This window comes from Corythoichthys intestinalis, chromosome 18 (genome assembly GCF_030265065.1).
Source record: "Corythoichthys intestinalis isolate RoL2023-P3 chromosome 18, ASM3026506v1, whole genome shotgun sequence".
NCBI classification, from domain to species: domain Eukaryota; kingdom Metazoa; phylum Chordata; class Actinopteri; order Syngnathiformes; family Syngnathidae; genus Corythoichthys; species Corythoichthys intestinalis.
In genome coordinates, this window is record NC_080412.1 from 24,644,171 (window position 1) to 24,663,159 (window position 18,989).

The window sequence follows — 18,989 nt, forward strand, 5'->3', positions numbered from 1 at the left end:
CCCAATCCCATTGATAACTGCAAGAAATTTGACTAATTAAGCCTGAAAAGGCAAACCTGTGAATTAAAAACCATTTCCGGTGACTACCTCTCGAAGCGCATCGAGAGAATGTCAAGAATGTGCAAAAATGTAATCAGAGCAAAGGGTGGGTATGTTGAAGATATTAGAATATAAAACATGTTTTCAGCGATTTCACCTTTTTTGCTAAGTAAATAATTCCACGTGTTCATTTCAGTTTTTATACCTTGAGTGAGAATCCACAATGTCATGAAAATAAAGAGAACTGAAGGAGAAACGATATCGTCATCGCACACACCATATAATTGTCTGCATTAGTCTAACACATATATAGTCTAACACATACATATGGTACAGGTTTTCGTAGGCACCGTCTAACTGTTTGCATTAGTCTAACACACGTAATATAATTAATCAGGAAATAGTATCATTTTCATATTTACGGTAGGACTACACTACTAATATAAAATAAATAGCACACCATAGTTTAATGAGAAGAAATAGAAGAGATACACAATGCCGTCTTATCACAAGAGTGACGCACCAACTCGGGTAATCTGCTCTCCCAGCAAACTCCAAGGACAAAGCGCTTTGTCCTAAAACAAGTACAACCAGCCTGGGCAGCAAAGTTGATAGCGGGCGTCCCAATCCGCGCACGAACCTAAGCCGCCCAAAACCGGCCACAGCGGGGGCGGCCCAAAAGCAACGCCCAGAAACGCCTTCGACAAGACCCGCGTCAGCAAAGAATTAAAAAAGACTGGACACTGAGATAAGACAGATTTCTTTTGCTCGGAAACATGTAGCCTTGTTTTGGATCCAGAATTGTCCCTCCGTCGTCTGTTTTTGCCTTGTTTTTTACCATTGTCGACGAATAAATTGTCAACCTGTTTTCGGCGAGTGTTCTTCAAGCTTTTGAAACATGGAGTCAGTGTGCAAAGGGTTAACACAGGAACGCGCGGAGTTTGGCTTCCTCCTGGCCTGGCTCTTTGGGGGCGTCGAGCGGCGGAGCACATTTCCGTTCTGTTGCCGGCCTCCCCGTGGGGTTTGGGCAGGGAGGACTAAATTCCTTCAGAACATACAAATGAGAAAGTGTGTCCAAACTTTTGGCCTGGACTGCACATATACATATTAGTTTGTTTTTTTCTATTATACCGTAATTTCCGGACTACAAGCTGCTACTTTTTCCCTCATTTTGAATCCTGCGGCATGTGCAATGATGCGGAAAATTATCGGTTTTTCTAACGGCCGCTAGGGGCACTCGAGCATAAAATGCAAGAATGAGACACGTGAAATACAGTGTATCACAAAAGTGAGTACACCCCTCTCATTTCTGCAGACATTTAAGTATATATTTTCATGGGACAACACTGACAAAATGACACTTTGACACAATGAAAAGTAGTCTCTGTGCAGTTTATATAATATAGTTAATTTATTTTCCCCTCATAATAACTCAAAATATAGCCATTAATATCTAAACCCCTGGCAACAAAAGTGAGTACACCACTTAGAAACAACGTACATCCCTAAATGTCCAAAGTGAGTACTGCTTGTCATTTTCCCTTCAAAATGTCATGTGACTCGTTACAGGAGTGCTGTCAGCATTGCTACAGAGATCAAAGAGGTGGGGGGTCAGCCTGTTAGTACTCAGACCATATGCCGCACTCTACATCAAATTGGTGTGCATGGCTGTCACCTCAGGAGGAAGCCTCTTCTGAAGACGGTACACAAGAAAGCCCGCAAACAGTTTGCTGAAGACATGTCAACAAAGCACATGGTGCATTAATAAAAATAGCAGACCCTCATCTTTGTGAATGAGTAAAGTTAGCAGACCCGCATCATGGAAAATGCTAGAAGAATGGGAGGCTTGGATGACCAGCGGCGAGAGATTGTTTACCAAAACTGGCCGCATGGCATGCAAAGAGCAACTTTTGCACAAATCTGCCAGTGGATGCTGACAGTGTGGAGCAGTGTGAAAAAAATCCACCATCACCAACGTGTTTCGAAAAGCATGTCTGCTCCGTGACAAAGAGGACGGCACAAGCTCAGGAGTGAATTTGTCTCATCATGAAAGACATTGAAAGCGAAAATGAAAGAAATACTGAGAAGGTGCGTGGCGAAGCGTATCTGAGCCTGTTCATATCCGACACTGAGGGTGAAGACTTCCATGGTTTCAGTGCACAGGAGGAAGATGAAGATGGCTAACAAAGACTTTTATGTTTCTAATAACCAGCCCAGTTAGTGCTGTGCTGCCATGTTGCTGCCGCTGTTTGGAAAGAAAAGTTACGGTAAGTAATTAAAATTTAGAAAAAGCTGTGTATTTTTGTAAATATCTCATGTTACTAGGTGGGCACACGTGGCTTATAGACAGGAGAGGCTTATTTATGTAAATGTTTTTTTCCCTTAAAATGTACTGGGTGACGCGTGTAATCGGGCGCCCAATAGTCCAGAAATTACGGTGCTTTGGGAAAAATATGTCTTATATGCATCTCTTTCCAATGCTGTTAAATCTGACTAAATACATTGAACACACACACACACTTACACAAAAATGTAAATAGGCTACACCTCTACTTCGCGGATTTTCGATTGGGGTCCCCGTGGACCATGAAAAACCAGGGATCACTGTATTATACCAACTTGCTAGACTACAACCAAGTTACCCAAACCTAAGGATAAGCGTGGCTAATTAGCATAATTCTTTTGCGTCTTTCGCACGCGGTTAACGCGCCATAGAACAAATTGTTATAATTGTTTTTTTAATTTTTCCACTATTTTCAAATTTATGGTCTCTCCCCCCAAAATGTATTATTACTGTAATTTCCCGAATATAACGCGCATGTTTTTTCCCCCAAATCAACTTGTAAAATTATGGTGCGCATTATACACGGGTACAGGGATGGAGACAGAAAAACAATATATATATTATATATATATATATAAAAAAACGATTTTTTTTTTTTTTTATTGACACGGCCGTGTTGTGTTGAAGAAACGTATGTGGCGATCTGTTGCCGACCATTACGGTACGTGACGTCACCATTTTGTTTCGGTAATACTCCACTCTGATCGGTCGAATGATTTCGTCTGTGTTAAATTCTGCTATTTTCACTCTTCATAAAGCACAGAATTTAGTTTCTTGAACTCATTTGAGTCAACGTTTATTGCAACTTGGCAACTCAGACCACAACAAACGTAACACAACACAGACTTCCTTTGTCCGTCAACTATATCTGTCCCTCGGGAAACTCAAACCCAAATAACAATAGTTCCTATGGTTACATTCTAGTCTACAGCGATGCGCTCTTTCCGATTTCAGGCTTAAAATTCTCACTTTTATTTTACTGTATCAATGCATGGAAGAATCATTTATTCATCATCATGAAACGAGCAAGTTATACAGTAGCCTTTAAATGAAAAGTCACATCTGTTGTTTTCTCCTGGATTCTGGTTAGATGAAGAAGTTATCAGATCATATTATTACCGTACATATTGTCAGTTTACGGTAATGTTTTGAAGTACCAATGTGCTATGCTTGTGCTGTGTTTCACCAGTCAGTAAAATGGCATTTCTGTATCTGTACACGAGCTCTGTTTTCTTACGGTATTATTATTCAAACTTATTACTGAAAATTTGATACAGCGGTACCTCTACATACGAAGTTAATTTGTTCCAGGACCTTGTTTGTAAGTTGAAATGGTCCTATTTCAAGCAGGATTTACCCATAAGAATACATTATAATTCCATTAATTCGTTCCACAGCCCAAAAATTACACTAAATCCTTAATAAATACTGCTGCTACTATCAAAATGGCAATTACACATAGGAAAGAAAAAAAAAACCCTAAATAATGAAGTAATAAAAATTCCTGTAATAATGTAACGAATCGGGTTCTAATGTGACGGACTTTTGTGTGCTGTACATGAACGCGCCGCGTCACATGACAGAGAGAGGGAGCGATGTGGTTGAGAGTTTACTTTCACTTTTAATGTTTTGTTGAGAACACAGTCAGCAGCAGCGGACAGTAGGCTTTTTGTGTTGGACACGTTCGGAAATAAATGATAAAAACCTGACAATGCTGGCGATTTCTTTGGTGATGTTACCACAATAATAATTGTCACATTAACTTATAAAGACTGGCGAACGGAGGTCGCAGGTGGACCGTGGAGAACGTAGACCTTCTACAGCTGTATTGTTCAGTCAGTTCACAGATGCGCACCCCACGCTCATATTTTTTTATCATTTGCATCTTCATTTCAATGGTAAGTGTCTCCTTTTTTCCCTTTTTTTAACTACCTGTACCAACCTTTTTGAAACCTGTGTTGATTTCTTTCACAAGAAAATCCCCCGTGTGTGCGTAGGCGGTGCTGTCATGTTGTCGTATTTCAAGCATGTCGTCAGATGTAGAAACAAAGGCGAGTCAAATTTTACGTCGGATGTCGAAAAGATCGTGTGTCGAAGCGATCGTATGTCGAAGTACCACAATACATTTTTTTCCTGAATACTAAAATATGTTTCAGTGATCCAACTCAAACTTGGGTATTCAACACCTGAATTTACATTTAGTATATGCGTGAACATGCCGAATGGAGGAGGCAAAGATGAATTTATTTAATAATTCTTTATTCCCGTTAAAAATGCTAAATGTTAAGATAATGCCGGGTGGTCTAGCAGAATAAATGTGAATCATTTGATCAGATTATTTCAACATTTTCCACAACATTGGCTGCACCTCCAATATACAATGAATACCTAAACACTAATCACAAATATTTACATACATACAAAAAAATGTAATATTTTGAATAGCATTGAAAAATGGCTTTAGATGTCGCTGACGTATATTTTACACTACAAATTTATAAGGTCTCAATCAGATTATTTTTCTTAAATGCAGTCAAATAATGTTCTCCATCCTGTTTTGAGTGTTTAAGACTACTTAACAGATTAATGTGTCATTCCATTTACAGTAAGTAAATCATACTATTTGTTCTTATTAAGATAATACATCTAAAAGTTGCGCATTTTTCACGTAAATCAAGACAAATTTGTTTTCGAATAGTGTCTTGAACAACATCTATTCTTGATTGAAGAACATTTCTGACAAACAAGTTTTTTTCAAGATTAAATTTATTGCTTAAAATAAGTCTGTTAAACTCATTTTCAGCTAGCTATTTTTTCTTATTTCAAGAAGTCTAAGTGAGTAAAATTTACTTAAAGCACTGGCAGATAATTTTAGTTATTTCTAGTAGATTTACACTGAAAACAAGTGAATTTAACTAGTTCTAAGGAGGTGTGTTTTTGCAGTGTACTTCTTATTGGTTTAGAACTGCATTGCATCAAATTGCTGTTTAATTACCTAATTCAGTTACATGAGATCTGCTCAATGCAAAAATATAGAAATGTTGCCATTATCAATTAAACTAATTAAACAGCATAAAGTGACATCACTTGTTCACTTTTTTTCTAACATGAAACCAGATATAACAGCAAGGCCTCCATAGACGAAGCACACATTCCAGAAAAACAAACTCAAGTAGAAAAAGGAGAAGCAAGTGGATAAAATTCAGCAAGCTTAACTGCTGCCGTGAGAAGAGCTTATCTTGCCACCACAGCTAATATGAGCTTCTCAAACAGATGAAAGGCTTCCTCCCTTTCTCTAATTTTTTTTTGTTCAATTTCTCCAGGCAATTTATTTAGGGTGGGGGGAATAAAAAAAAAAAAGTGAGAGAGTGAGGAAGAAAAGGGACAGAGCATAAGCGAAATGTATTGGCCTAGTCGATGACGAGTCATAGCGAGCTGCAGCCAATCATAGGGAGCAGGCAGCATCAACTCGGGCCCTCAGCAACAACATGACTATTTAGTGTATGCAAGCACGAGATCTAGGTGAGCTCGTTTGTGCTTTCATGTCACGCAGTAAAGCATTTATTTGTATGCTTTATGTCTAAATATTATCCAATGTTTTTCTTTAGTGGAATTTTGCTTTATATTCATCTAAGGAAGACAATTTTTTTAAACAAAGATAATTCTATACCATATACCCAGATTTAGCATGGATTACGCAAAGTACAATTCATGGATAAATACATTGTTTGTACTGTATGTAGTTTAAAATATGTAAAGACGCAGAATTTAAAAACAGATATTTTGCTATTTGCCTGTACAAGGCTTTAAAAAAAAAGAAGATATGAATAACATATAATCTTTTTATTGATCTTCTCTAACTAAAAGATGAAAACGTGTAGATACACATTTATTTTTGCATTGGCATGATTATTTCCTCTATGAATTTAAATTCTTATTGAAAAATACACCAATGCAAAGTGTTGAAATTCTCAGTTTCTATCTTTGTGTTCATTAATTCTCATTTCTCACATCTGTGCGTGGACTCCTCAAGGTTACATATCAATAACGACGCCTGCTCACACATGACATGGCACCTGGGCAAAGACAAGTGAAGGGAGGGAGTGAGTTACCAATCCCAGAATACACTCTGAATGCAACATGCACTGCTTGGGGGATATCACGTCCCTTTCTGCTGGAGATGTCCATCTATCAAGGTGATTTCCCATGGCAGCTTGCCTTGAAATTACCTTTGCATGAGGCGCCTTTTGTCCTGCTACAAGGATCCGCTTTATTATTCCAACATTTGATCAGATATTAATGAACTTTTGGGATATCTAGAGTTGATTTGGATTATACCTACCTGTAAACACAGTGAGAGAAGGTGTAGAAGAATGGAATTTTGAACCACTAATGAATTGCACACATCCAGTTTGAGGCCTGCTGAGCATTTGTGCATGTATTTATAGACTCCTCACATCAGTGTCAACAATGACAAACACCAGCGTGCGGGGAAAAAAAAAATCACACATCAGCCGGCATGACATGATGATGTCCAGTGACATTTAATTTCTTGCCTGTCCTTTGCTTTCAGAATCATCGCGAGGATGTGAAACCGTCGGCGTCATGAGTCGGCATTAACGCTCAAGTCATGTTTTTTCCTCCTCTTTCTTTCACTCACTTCCTTAACAGAGAATGCAACACAGACAGGGGTAGAAAAAGAGAAGGGGGTATAGAGGCTGTGAATAAGCAGAGTGAGTGGCATGCATGGACAGCCCCTCTGTCTGTCAAAGACACTGCAGCAGCTGCATGCACGCGATAAGAGCAACCATTCACAGCCAGTGCCCCCCTTCCTCGCCCTCTCCCTCTTTTTTCTTCCTCCTACACAAGACACACACAGAGATATCCACCTCCTTTCGCCCCTTCTAATACACACGTTTATATGCACATCAATATTCGGCTTATTTTCAGCCAAGAAGTCTTCTGGCATCGCGTTGAGGCGAGGCTAAACATGGATGAGATGGAAAAGTGACGGGAAGGATGACCCCTTGTTTTTTATTCATGTTTTTTTGTTGTGGATGTTGACAGTAATCATGCATATTTTACGGTCTTTCTGTTTATGCACTGATAAAAAGAATTGCTTGAATTTCTGTAATTTACAGCAAAGTGATTTCATAGATATCTGCATTTGAATTATGATTTTTGTCATGTTCCTTATTCTTTTATTTATTTATTCCTTTTTTAAATCTTTGCATACATATATACATGTATATACTGTATGTACATACACATATGGCGGAAAACACTCAGGTGACTTGAAGTTCCGCTCTGAGACCCCCAATTTGGCCAAACTCAAAATTGTCCCATATGCATGTGTGATACATCATTGGAAAGCTAAAAAATCTCAATTTTCGGGATGAAGAATTTTTTTGAAAAGGAGGGTATTTAAAAAAAATAAAAAATAAAAAAATAAAATAAACAGCAAAACTTTATCTGGAGGTGAGAGCACGCGAGAGCAGAAATAAAGACGCCATGACTTTAACGAGATATTATCGCATAGTTACCTTGTTTTGATCCAAAAACTCCATGTAGCATGTATCACTGAGTGCCAAGACCCAGCTGTGAATGGCCACAGCTAGATTTTCTGGGGATTTTATAGGTGAAACATGGTAATATAACAAAGGTCGCGATGCAGAAATCACAGACATCAAGGAGTGGTCGAGATTTTCTTTTTCATATACTTACCTTTTTAAACATTTTTTGTCCAATTTTTCTTTGTTTGGATCGATTATTTATCATCTAACATATCGGAAAAAATGCGACAGAAACAAACCGAAAAAAAATACAATCAAGCGATAGTTATGAGGTAAATATCCGTGACTTTTTTACAGACACCATTTTTTTCATTGTGACGTCATTTGTTTAAAAGTTTAAAATATGCGAGTGAATAATTTTTTTAAAGTTTTTTTTTTTTTTTTTTTTTTAAACGAAATATTACACATCAATTTATGAATCTAAGCTAACAATGACAGACATTTTGAATAATAAATATAATTAATTACTTTGGTTTTATGGCTGGGTTGAAACAAAAGCGGTTGCGCAACATCTGTAAACGGGGATTTTCAGGGTAAAACGAGCAAATTTAAAATAGTTCGGGGGCTTAATGTGCCATTAATCTGCTATTCCAGCATATAGACATATTGTTCTATCCAACACAAAAATTCTTTTGGCTTAAAATATAGCAGTTCATTTTAAAGAGGGGTGCAAGAGCAGAAACTGCTTTTTCAGTATTGTCTGTGTTTTCCGCCATATATATATATATATATATATATATATATATATACATACATATACATACAGTGCTGCTCAAAAGTTTGTGAACCCCCTCAACATTTTGGAATTTTCTATTATTTCAACCTGATTTCCTAATCAATCAATTCAGTAGTTTTTTTTTGTTTTTTTAACAGTTGTGTTGTCGAGACTAAATTAAAAAGAGTTTTCATCAACTGATGTAGGTGCAAAATTGAACTGTTTGGTCACAACCAAAACCGCCATGTCTGGCGAAAAGTCAACACTGCATACCACCAAAAGAACCTTCTCCCAACAGTGAAGCATGGAGGTGGGAATGTCAAGATCTGGGCTTGCTTTTCATCCTCAGGACCTGGACAACTCCACATAGTCCAGGGAATCATGAATTCTGAGGAATATTGTCAAATCCTAGAACATAACCTGACGCCATCTGTTTTGAAGTTAAAGCTTGGCAGAAGGTGGATCATGCAACATGATAATGATCCAAAGCATTCCAGCAATACAACCAAGGAATGGCTGAAAAAGAAGAAGATTCGTGTTCTGGACTGGCCCAGTCAAAGTCCTGACCTAAATCCCATTGAAATGCTGTGGCGGGACCTGAAGCGAGCAGTTCATGCCAGACGCCCATCAAACCTCTCTCAACTGACTGCGTTCTGCAAGGAAGAATGGGCAAAAATCCCCCAAAGTAGATGTGAGAGGCTGATTAGTCACTACAGAAACCGTTTGGTTGAGGTAATCTCTGCAAAAGGAGGCGCAATATCCTATTAACTGAAGGGGTTCACATACTTTTGCACACATGATATCTGAGTTTTTCTTAAATCAACCACTTTTGTTAAATAAAGAATGACAATATAACTATTTCTTTTGTTTCAGTCCATTATTTGGAATGTCAGTATTGTGGATTTGGGTATAACTTAACATTTAATAAGGTTATTTTAGTTTTTTTTACAAAAAATCTGACCATCGCTGTGGGGTTCACAAACTTTCGAGCAGCACTGTACGTATGCAAATATACATATACACACATACACGTATACACAAAAGAGGATGAAAAAAAATAGATTTTACACAAAACTCCAAAAATGGGCCGGACAAAAATATTGGCACCCTCAACCCAATACTTGGTAGCACAACCTTTAGACGAAATAACCGCGAACAACCGCTTCCAGTATCCATCAATGAGTTTCTTACAATGCTCTGCTGGAATTTTAGACCATTGTTATTTGGCCAATTGCTCCAGGTCTCTGAGATTTGAAGGGTGCCTCCTCCAAACTGCTATTTTCAGATCTCTCCACAGGTGTTCCATGGGATTCAGATCTGGACTCATTGCTGGTCACTTTAGAAGTCTCCAGTGCTTTCTCGCAATCATTTTCTAAAGCTTTTTGGAAGTGTGTTTTGGGTCATTGTCCTGCTGGAAGGCCCATGAACTTTGAGGGAGAGTCAGCTTTCTCACACTGGGCCCTGCATAATGCTGCAAAATTTGTTGGTACTCTACAGACTTCATAATGCCATGCACATGGTCAAGCAGTCCAGTAACAGAGGCAGCAAAGCAACCCCAAAACATCAGGGAACCTTTACCATGTTTGACTGTGGGCACAGTGTTCTTTTCTTTGAAGGCCTCATTTTTTTCCTGTAAACTCTATGTTGATGCCTTTTCCCAAAAAGCTCCACTTTTGTCTCATCTGACCAGAGAACATTCTTACAAATTGTTTTTGGCTTTTTCAGGTAAGTTTTGGCAAACTCCATCCTGGCTTTTTTATGCCTCTGGGTCATAAGTGGGGTCTTCCTGTGTATCCTACCATAGAGTCCGTTTTCATTCAGACGCCGACAAATAGTACGGATTTACACTGTTGTACCCTCGGACTGCAGGACAGCACAATGTTGTGTTGAAATATCTCGTCAATTTTTCTTTTCTGTCCACATTTAGGGGGGTTAGCCACAGTGCCATGGGCTTTACACTTATTGATGACATTGCACACGATAGACACAGGAACATTCAGGTCTTTGGAGATGGACTTGTAGCCTTGAGATTGCCCATGCGTCCTCACAATTTTGCTTCTCAAGTCCTCAGACAGTTCTTTGATCTTCTTTCTTTTCTCCATGCTCAATGTAGTACACACAAGGACACGGGACAGAGGTTGAGTCAATTTTAATCAATTTTAACTGGCTGCACATGTGATTTCGTTATTGCCACCACCTGTTAAGTGCCACAGGTAAGTAACAGGTGCTGTTAATTACACAAATTAGAGAAGCATCACATGATTTTTTAAAGGGTGCCAATACTTTTTTCCGGCCTATTTTTGAAAATTTGTGTACAATGATAATGATTTTTTTTTTTTTTTCATTCTCTTTTATGTTTTTTCTTTGCAAACAAAATAAATGAAGATATTACTACCAAAGCATTTGTAATTGTAAATTATTTTCTGGGTGAAATTGAGCATTATCTAACAGAATTGCAGGGGTGCCAATACTTTTGGCCAACACTGTACCATTCACATTTATGTACATTTGTGATTCATTATGACAACATTTACCCAACTATACAACGCGTTTATTTGTTAATTTGTAAGTGTAAAATCATATGTCTAGTCTGTTTCGTCATGTTACTAAATTCAGCCAAGTTGGTTTCCAAAATTGGCCTTCAGCATTTAACCCTTATGGACATTGTAGAATGCCCTTGAAAGTTGATGAATACGCTCATTTAGATGCCACTTGAGCGCTGCGCCATGACTGTGAATAAATATGATTTTCTCTGCCTTGTTTCATCTGTTCCCAAAATATGTCAAATAACTGTTTCAAATCAGCAACCCGCATTGCGCACATTTACACATTTAATGGGGCACATCTTATCGTAATTTGTTTTCAAAGCATGTCAAAAATATTTTTCTCACCAATCTCATTCCTCAACTGGATATTTATAACAAATTGGTAGTCTGTAAGACACCAACCGACTGAGGTGTCTCTGTTTTTGGCTAGCAACGGTATTAGTGACAACATTCAAAAATAAAGCATCTAGTCCCAAATCCGTCAAGTCTACAAAATATCTAAGTGCCAATTAGTTGGTGATTCCTTCCAAGATTAGCTTATGTTGCTTTTATAGCTAATCTGTATTTTGGCAGGATGCCACACATGACCTGGCATGTGTCCAGGTCCAGAGGCAGTAGCCGTCGCTTAGCCCCCCAACACTGTTGAGAAATATGCCAAACTGCAGGGGCACAAAGGGGACCTCACTGTTTATCAAAGATTAAGCAGTCTTTAGTACCTCTCTTTTGAGCCTCCTCTCCTCCTCCTCCTGCTGCTGCAGCTCGCATTTAACCACACGCATGCGTGCACACGTCTCCCACCTCCTGCTCATACCCTAATTGTTCTTTGCCCCCCAGAGTTTAATAAAGAACAAATTGTGATTATTGGTGAGCAAACAGCCCTGTAAGAAGGTGGAAGGGCCATTTTTGTGCCACTGAAGCACTCTAGTAATAGAGAAAAGCCACCGCCATCTTTTGCTTATTCATATGTTCTGTAACTTTTTTTTTTTTGTAACAGTACTAAAACTGATAGAAATTACTAAAGAGAATACATAAATTATGTCTAAATATATCTGGTAACACTCTACAGTAAGAGTCTCTTAATTAGCATTAGGTAATGCATTTTTAGACAATAACTAATGTTTAAGTAACATTACAATCATTAATATAATTGCTTATCTAACATTTATTAATATATTAATTAACATGAGTTAATGCATTTGCTAATGCTTTAGTTAATGCATCAGGTAATGCATTAGTTAATGCTTAACCAGACAGTAGCTAATGGTTTGATCAAATTAAATATATATATGAATATACATATATATATATAGGCCTATATAGGGTGAGGGTTTTGGGTTACGGTTTGTTAATTTGGCATTTATAATTTCTTAGTTAAGTATTACTTAACCTTTATTAACCATTACTGAATGCTTTTTGGACCATTATTGTAAACTGTAGCACATGTATCCCTTAACTAAGAAATTATAAATGCTTAAGTTAACAAACCCTGACCCTAAACCCTAATCCTATATAGGCCTATATATATATATATATTTAATGTTACCAAACAATTTGTCATGTTACTTGAACATGAGTTACTGTTTAAAAATGCATTAACTAATGTTAATTAAGGGACCCTTATTGTAAAATGTTACCATATATCTTTTCTCCAATGTTGCCCTCAAGCTAGTTTTAAAGCACAGCAAATCAATGAATAAAACAAATTAAACACAAGTAATTCCTAACTGTTATAGCTAACCACGGAGTTGACGTGCTGCTCCACCCTTTCGTTTCTACTTGTAATTTTCCCGTGATGCTTTGTTGCAACTGCAGCTAGATTAATGCACAATGATATTGATTTTCCTCCCCATTCTTTTTCTTCCTTCACTGCATCCTTCTATTTATATAGCTAAGCCCCTGCCACTGGCTAGGAGGAAAAAAACAGCTCATAAGTTCAACACTTCAGCCAGTGCTCACCACATACAGTGAAAATGAATTTGACCATTGCGATTATTAATATTCTGCTGTTATATACTGTATTTGATCTATGTCCTGCTGTAGAAGATCAGCCTAAAACATGCAAGATGCGACAATAGGTACGCATATTTGGTAGTGTCTGTCCATGTAAACACACATTCTCCGTAGGCCGCATGACCCATTTTTCTGTGTGAATAACAATACCCGAGCCAATCACTGGGAGACAGAATGACGAATGGTGGAAAAAAAGGACTACATCGTACATGTCACAGCTCCAATGCTGCCTGTTGACAAGGAGAGGTAGGGGGAAAAAATAAGGGGGAGGCTGGGTCTCCTACTCCTCCGGCTACACCCCATCACACAGGGACCAGGCAAACCATTACCCGCCCACAACCTAGCTCAAGGTTGCACTGCACCAATAGCAGCAATTACTATGACGAAAGCTAAGAAAATTCAATAGTGGGAGAGCTGCAAGACTACACATAATCACCCATAATTGTTATACTTTACATGCTATAGGCCTATATAGTATTTGTCAGTCTGTTACAAAAAGTCAATGTTTCTCTACACAGAGTGAACCACTGATATATACAGGTAGTCCCTGGGTTACTGGCGATGTAACCCGAATTTCCGAGTAAATTGGAACCCCATTAAATATCCCTAAATACCCCCCCCCCCAAAAAACTATCCAAAAACATGTATGATACATCATTGTACTGTCGTAGCTAGACAGCGAGCTAAGCAACGTAATGTCAGACGTCTGTGTGGTTTGCTGACTTTATTCATATGCTCATGGCATCAACACTTGCAGAATGAAACTAAAATAAACATGAAATTAAATAAGTTTCCTCTTCAGTAGACAAGTTTCCTGACCGAAACATGGGCGGCGCTATCCTGGAAAATTTCTGCTTCGAACTTCTGGTTTAGAAAAACCTCATGAGTTGCAGTTAAAGAAAGCAATGTGTTGACGAAGTTAAAACTGCAAAATCAAACCAGAGGAACCCACGGAATCTCCAAAAATGGATTCAGCACGACGTAGATGAAATGTAGATAAGATTGTGTATGATTGTTACTATCACTTTGTTGATCATTCATGGACAAAATTATAACAACTTGTCAGCTTGTGTTGACGTGAGGTATAGGTTGATACGCCAGCCACTTAAGTGACCAAAATTAGGTGAAATTGCAAATTATATTACATTTGCCCAATGCAGAAGGGCTGACACGAATTTTGTTGTTACAAGGAAATACCACAAGTTGTGTACATATAAACAAAAATAGTAGAGGTGGGAATCTTTGGCCACCTAACGATTCGATTACGATTACGATTCAGAGGCTCCGATTCGAATATAAATCGATTATTGATGCAACAAACCCCCCGCTTTTAATTTTTTGTACTTTAGTTCCAAAATTCTTCAAAAATCCTCTCAGGCTAAACAAACTACTATTTCAGTATCAAGTTAACCGTTAACAACGGTAAATAAAATACTCAAGTCCCCATTCTGTATCGGCAGCTTTAAACTACATTCAATTAATTTAATGTTGTGAATCAACCGTTAAAGTTGTCAGAATTGCTCCCGTTATTCCATAATGTCCCTGCTGTCTACTTTCGACTTGAAAGTTTTAAAACTGTTTCGTCATTTAAAGATAGATTTGACTCAAGATTTTGCCGATTTTTTTTTTTTTTTTTTGTAAAAAAAGTAATTAGGTTCGCTACAACAGAGCCTTCTAGAGAAGTCTACTGCTTTAAGATGGCGCCTATTTACTAGCGCGGGACAGACAGACATTCTCATGCTGTCGTCGGTAATTCCAGCTCCAATAGTGTATCTTAAAGTTGCTGCAGTTAACAAGCTCGTTGTTGGATCTCGCGATTGAACTGACGGTTCGCCGCGGAGCGAGCCACCGCCTCCAGTCTCAGCCTCTTGGCCGCCCTCGGGTAGAACAACGTAGTCTCAATATATGTCCATCAACGTACAGTAAGTGTTGCTGTGAGGCACATACACTTATCTTCTCTTGCCTAACAACATTTTCCCCCCGTAAACAAACTAACAAAAAAACTTGTAACACTCGCAAATATGCAATGACATAATTGGGCCATCTACACGTACTGATTAGCAACAGGCAAGCGGCAAATACAATACTTCTATTGAATAATATTAAAGATCATCATAATTACAATCATCACCGTAATATCAAAATCAAAAGCAACGAGTTGTTTCATGCGCAAGATTTTAGATTTAGTATTTTTTGAGCACCGGACACAGTTGCAGGTACTGGAATGCCTGGAGCTTTTCAGGTTCCTGATGGCGTTTCCATCCACAGCCATAGTCAATAAAATACGATAATATTTTACTTGTGGTCACCCTCAGCTATTAATGTTGTCTTCCCATGTCAAGATGACAGAAGGATGCGGTATTTTCAAATCGTGTTTTTTCAGGGTTTTGACTGAGTGATGCCACTCCAGTGCCATTGAAGTCAATGGTAAAAAAATGAAAACCGAAGTCGCTTGCAGAAATGCAGAAGTAAAACGGAAGTAACTCGGAAACTTGTCTATAACAGCATTTAAAATGTGCATATATAACTAGCTGCTGATACAGCAATAACAACCCACACAAAAGATTAGCATGTATCAGTTAGCGTCCGCACAGCATCAAAAACAATCACATAAACTCGCCCCAATATTCGACCACAATTGAAAACGCACAATAAACAGTATAAACAGTACAAAAGATGTTATATACAGGTGTTACCTCTGTGGATGCTTCACAAGCAACAAATGTGCGCGCAGGCTTTCTTTCCCCTCCCTCTCTCCCTCTCGGCTGCGTGACTTCTTTGTGTGTGCACATGCACTCTTCCTCGTGTGGACATGTGTGTTCTTCTGGCGAAAATATGTTCCTAGCTTTTTTAGAAATAAATTTCAAGCCTCATTATCTATACTTGGCCTTTTTTTTTCTTTTCATTCGAACTTGGCTGACTTGATCTCTGAATAACAATTGCTTCATGTTGTGGTTAACAAAATACTATGAATTACAGCAATTCATTTGACACATCTTTTGATTAATGACAGCGCTTTAAATATGAACCACTTACATGAAAAGAATGCTTCTGAAAAGCTGTTAACTAAAATCTGATCTCTACACCACATCTAATTTATACATTTTGGACATCAGAGTTGTAAGATCCCCACAGGCAAGACTACACAGACTATGAAAAACTTGATTTAAAGTTCACAGAGGTCATCAAATCCTCAGTAATGTAAGCCTTGATAATAATTGCACGGATTGTATTCATTTGAGTAACAATATATAGAAATGCGACCTTCAAATGAAACCTTCTTTACATTCAATTAATAGTATACAGTGGTACCTCTATTTACAAAATTAATTGGTTCTGGAGGTAGTTTCGTAATCCATTCTAAATCCCCCAAAATTCAGACATAAATCTTTTATAATGAATAAAATGCATCAAAACATGTAGCAAATACATGTTACAATTAGATTATTGCACAATAAACATAAAATCTGTGTTTTGCATAATGTAAAAAAAACAAGAATAGAATAAAGAATAAAAGTAAATAATAAATAATAATAATAATAATATAATATATATATATATATAATATAATATAATAATAATAAATAATAAAAATAATAAATAATAAAATACTAGGGATGTCCCGATCCAGGTTTTTGCACTTCCGATCCGATACCGATATTGTTTTGCACTTCCGATCCGATACCGATACTGGCCGATACCGATACCGGCCTATCTGAGCATGTATTAAAGTTTAAAGTTATTTAGCCTCCTTACTTAGTTGTCAGACTCATGTTGAAAAGGGTTTTAGTACTCTTGATAACAACTAGCCAGCTGAATTAGGTGAGTTTGAATACCACACAATGGTTTGTAACAAGAAACGGACCTGTTTATTCAGTGACAAACACAAAACATTCTAAATAACAAACAGAAATGGCATAGTCAGGCAGTAAAACGTGCAAATAATATTGTAAACTGTCAGTGGAAAATCCCACAAACTTCCCAAGCTATTAGATGCTTTTAATGTTTCGTGCATTAGTTACAAAAATTGTATTAAAAGCCTCTCAGGTTTAAATAAACGACTATTTCAGTATCAAGTTGACATTTTAAAACAGTAAATAAAATACTCAAGTCCCCATTCTGTATCAGCGGCTTTAAACTACATTCAATTCATTTAATTTTGCGAATTAACTGTTATTGTTAAAATTGCTCCCGTTATTCCATAATTTCCCTTCTGTCTACTTTTGACGTGTGAAAGTTTTAAACGGTTTTGAAGATAGATTCAAGTCAAGATTTTGCCGATTTAGGAGTATTTTAGATAAAAAGTTAATTAGGTTTGCTTGGAAGGTTCAATACAACAGCCTACAAGGGAAGTCTCCAGCTTTAAGATGGCGGCTGTTTACTAACGCACGTAGTTTTCAATGCAAGTGTTGCTAACGGCGTCGAGTCTGTCATTTTGCATCTAGTTCTATATACATATGATATCTATTAGACAAGCATGACGTTTATGTTGCATTCCAGAGAAGTGGGAAGTCGGATTTATCCCACTCGGATGGTACCAGTTCCGACTTCAAAGCGTTCCAAGCAAATGTAAACAACAATGATGGCTGATCGCGATCATAGCACAACAAAGATGATGTCGGACTTTTCCGGCCTCCGACTAGGAAAATATCATTGGAACGCCACTCGAACTGGGAGGTCCAAGTCGCGAATTTGGAGAAAAAAATATCTACCCCGACTTCCAAGTTGTTTCAATCTGACGTCACTGGACAAAATGGCGTTCAAGAAAACGTATTGAATGATAACACAATAATGAAGTAAATCAAGTTTATTTGAGACGCCATGTATTTTTTTCTCATGTGAATTATCTTTGTTGTGCTATGTTTTTATATTGACGATCAGCAAAGGATGTAACTAAAAAAAAAGGCAGTTTACAGTGTGGGCAATAACGCAGCCGTCGTTTTTCCCTCTACTATTTGATCGCTTATAGGAAGGCAGGTTCGCTGAAGGTCAAAATGTCTTTGGATGGCCAAAATAAAAAACACCTCGTCGCGATCAGCCATCTTTGTTGTTTACATTTGCTTGGAACGCTTTGAGGTCGGAACTGGTATCCGACCTCCGAGTGGGATACATCCGACTTCCCACTTCTCTGGAATGCAGCATAAAAGTGTTGGATGGTGCGTCTTTACTCACGAGAGATAATGGCTCGTCATCCAGAATGAATTCTTCGGCAATGACTCTTGTTATTCCCTGGGCTTTGGGACTGTCGAGTGCCAGTTTGTCACGCATAGCAAAAGTTTCTGCCAGTGTTAGTTGCGTAGGACCTTTCTTTTTGTCTTCGGTTTTCTTAACATACTCCTCATATTGTTTGTGGTGGTATTTTGCTAAATGCTTGATTAGGTTGGTTGTATTAAAACTTCTTACAGCTTTACCACCACGCTTGACTTTATTGTGGCATATGTTGCACTCTGCCTCTTCGTCTTGTTCGTCCTTTAAGGTGAAATGATCCCACAAAGCTGATATTTTTACTGATAGTCTCTCGGTAAATTGGGAGAAGGTAATGTAGTGTGTTGAAGGAGTGCCGTAAAATGCGGACCGGATTTTAGGGAAACCGAAGCAAAAACTGGAATGGATTATGTATATCGGTGTGCTGGAAAACCCGGACCGCATAAAAAAAAAAAAAAAACTTGATCGGAAGTCTGGATCGGAATTTTTCCGTGTCGGCCGATCCGATACCGATGCACATTTTTTTGCCCATATCGGCGTCCGATCCGATCCAAATA

At 38.0% G+C, this 18,989-nt stretch overlaps 1 protein-coding gene and 1 long non-coding RNA gene across 5 annotated transcripts in view; one reads left to right on the plus strand and one right to left on the minus strand.

Annotated features, from left to right (window-relative positions):
- Positions 1-18,989, minus strand: part of dscama (Down syndrome cell adhesion molecule a) — a 200,470-nt gene that overhangs the window by 128,023 nt on the left and 53,458 nt on the right. The gene's annotated exons all lie outside the window — the stretch shown is intronic.
- Positions 5,803-8,616, plus strand: LOC130906110 (uncharacterized). The gene is made up of 3 exons (XR_009061217.1): positions 5,803-5,905; positions 6,417-6,579; positions 6,957-8,616. It is a non-coding gene; the product is annotated as an uncharacterized LOC130906110 (long non-coding RNA).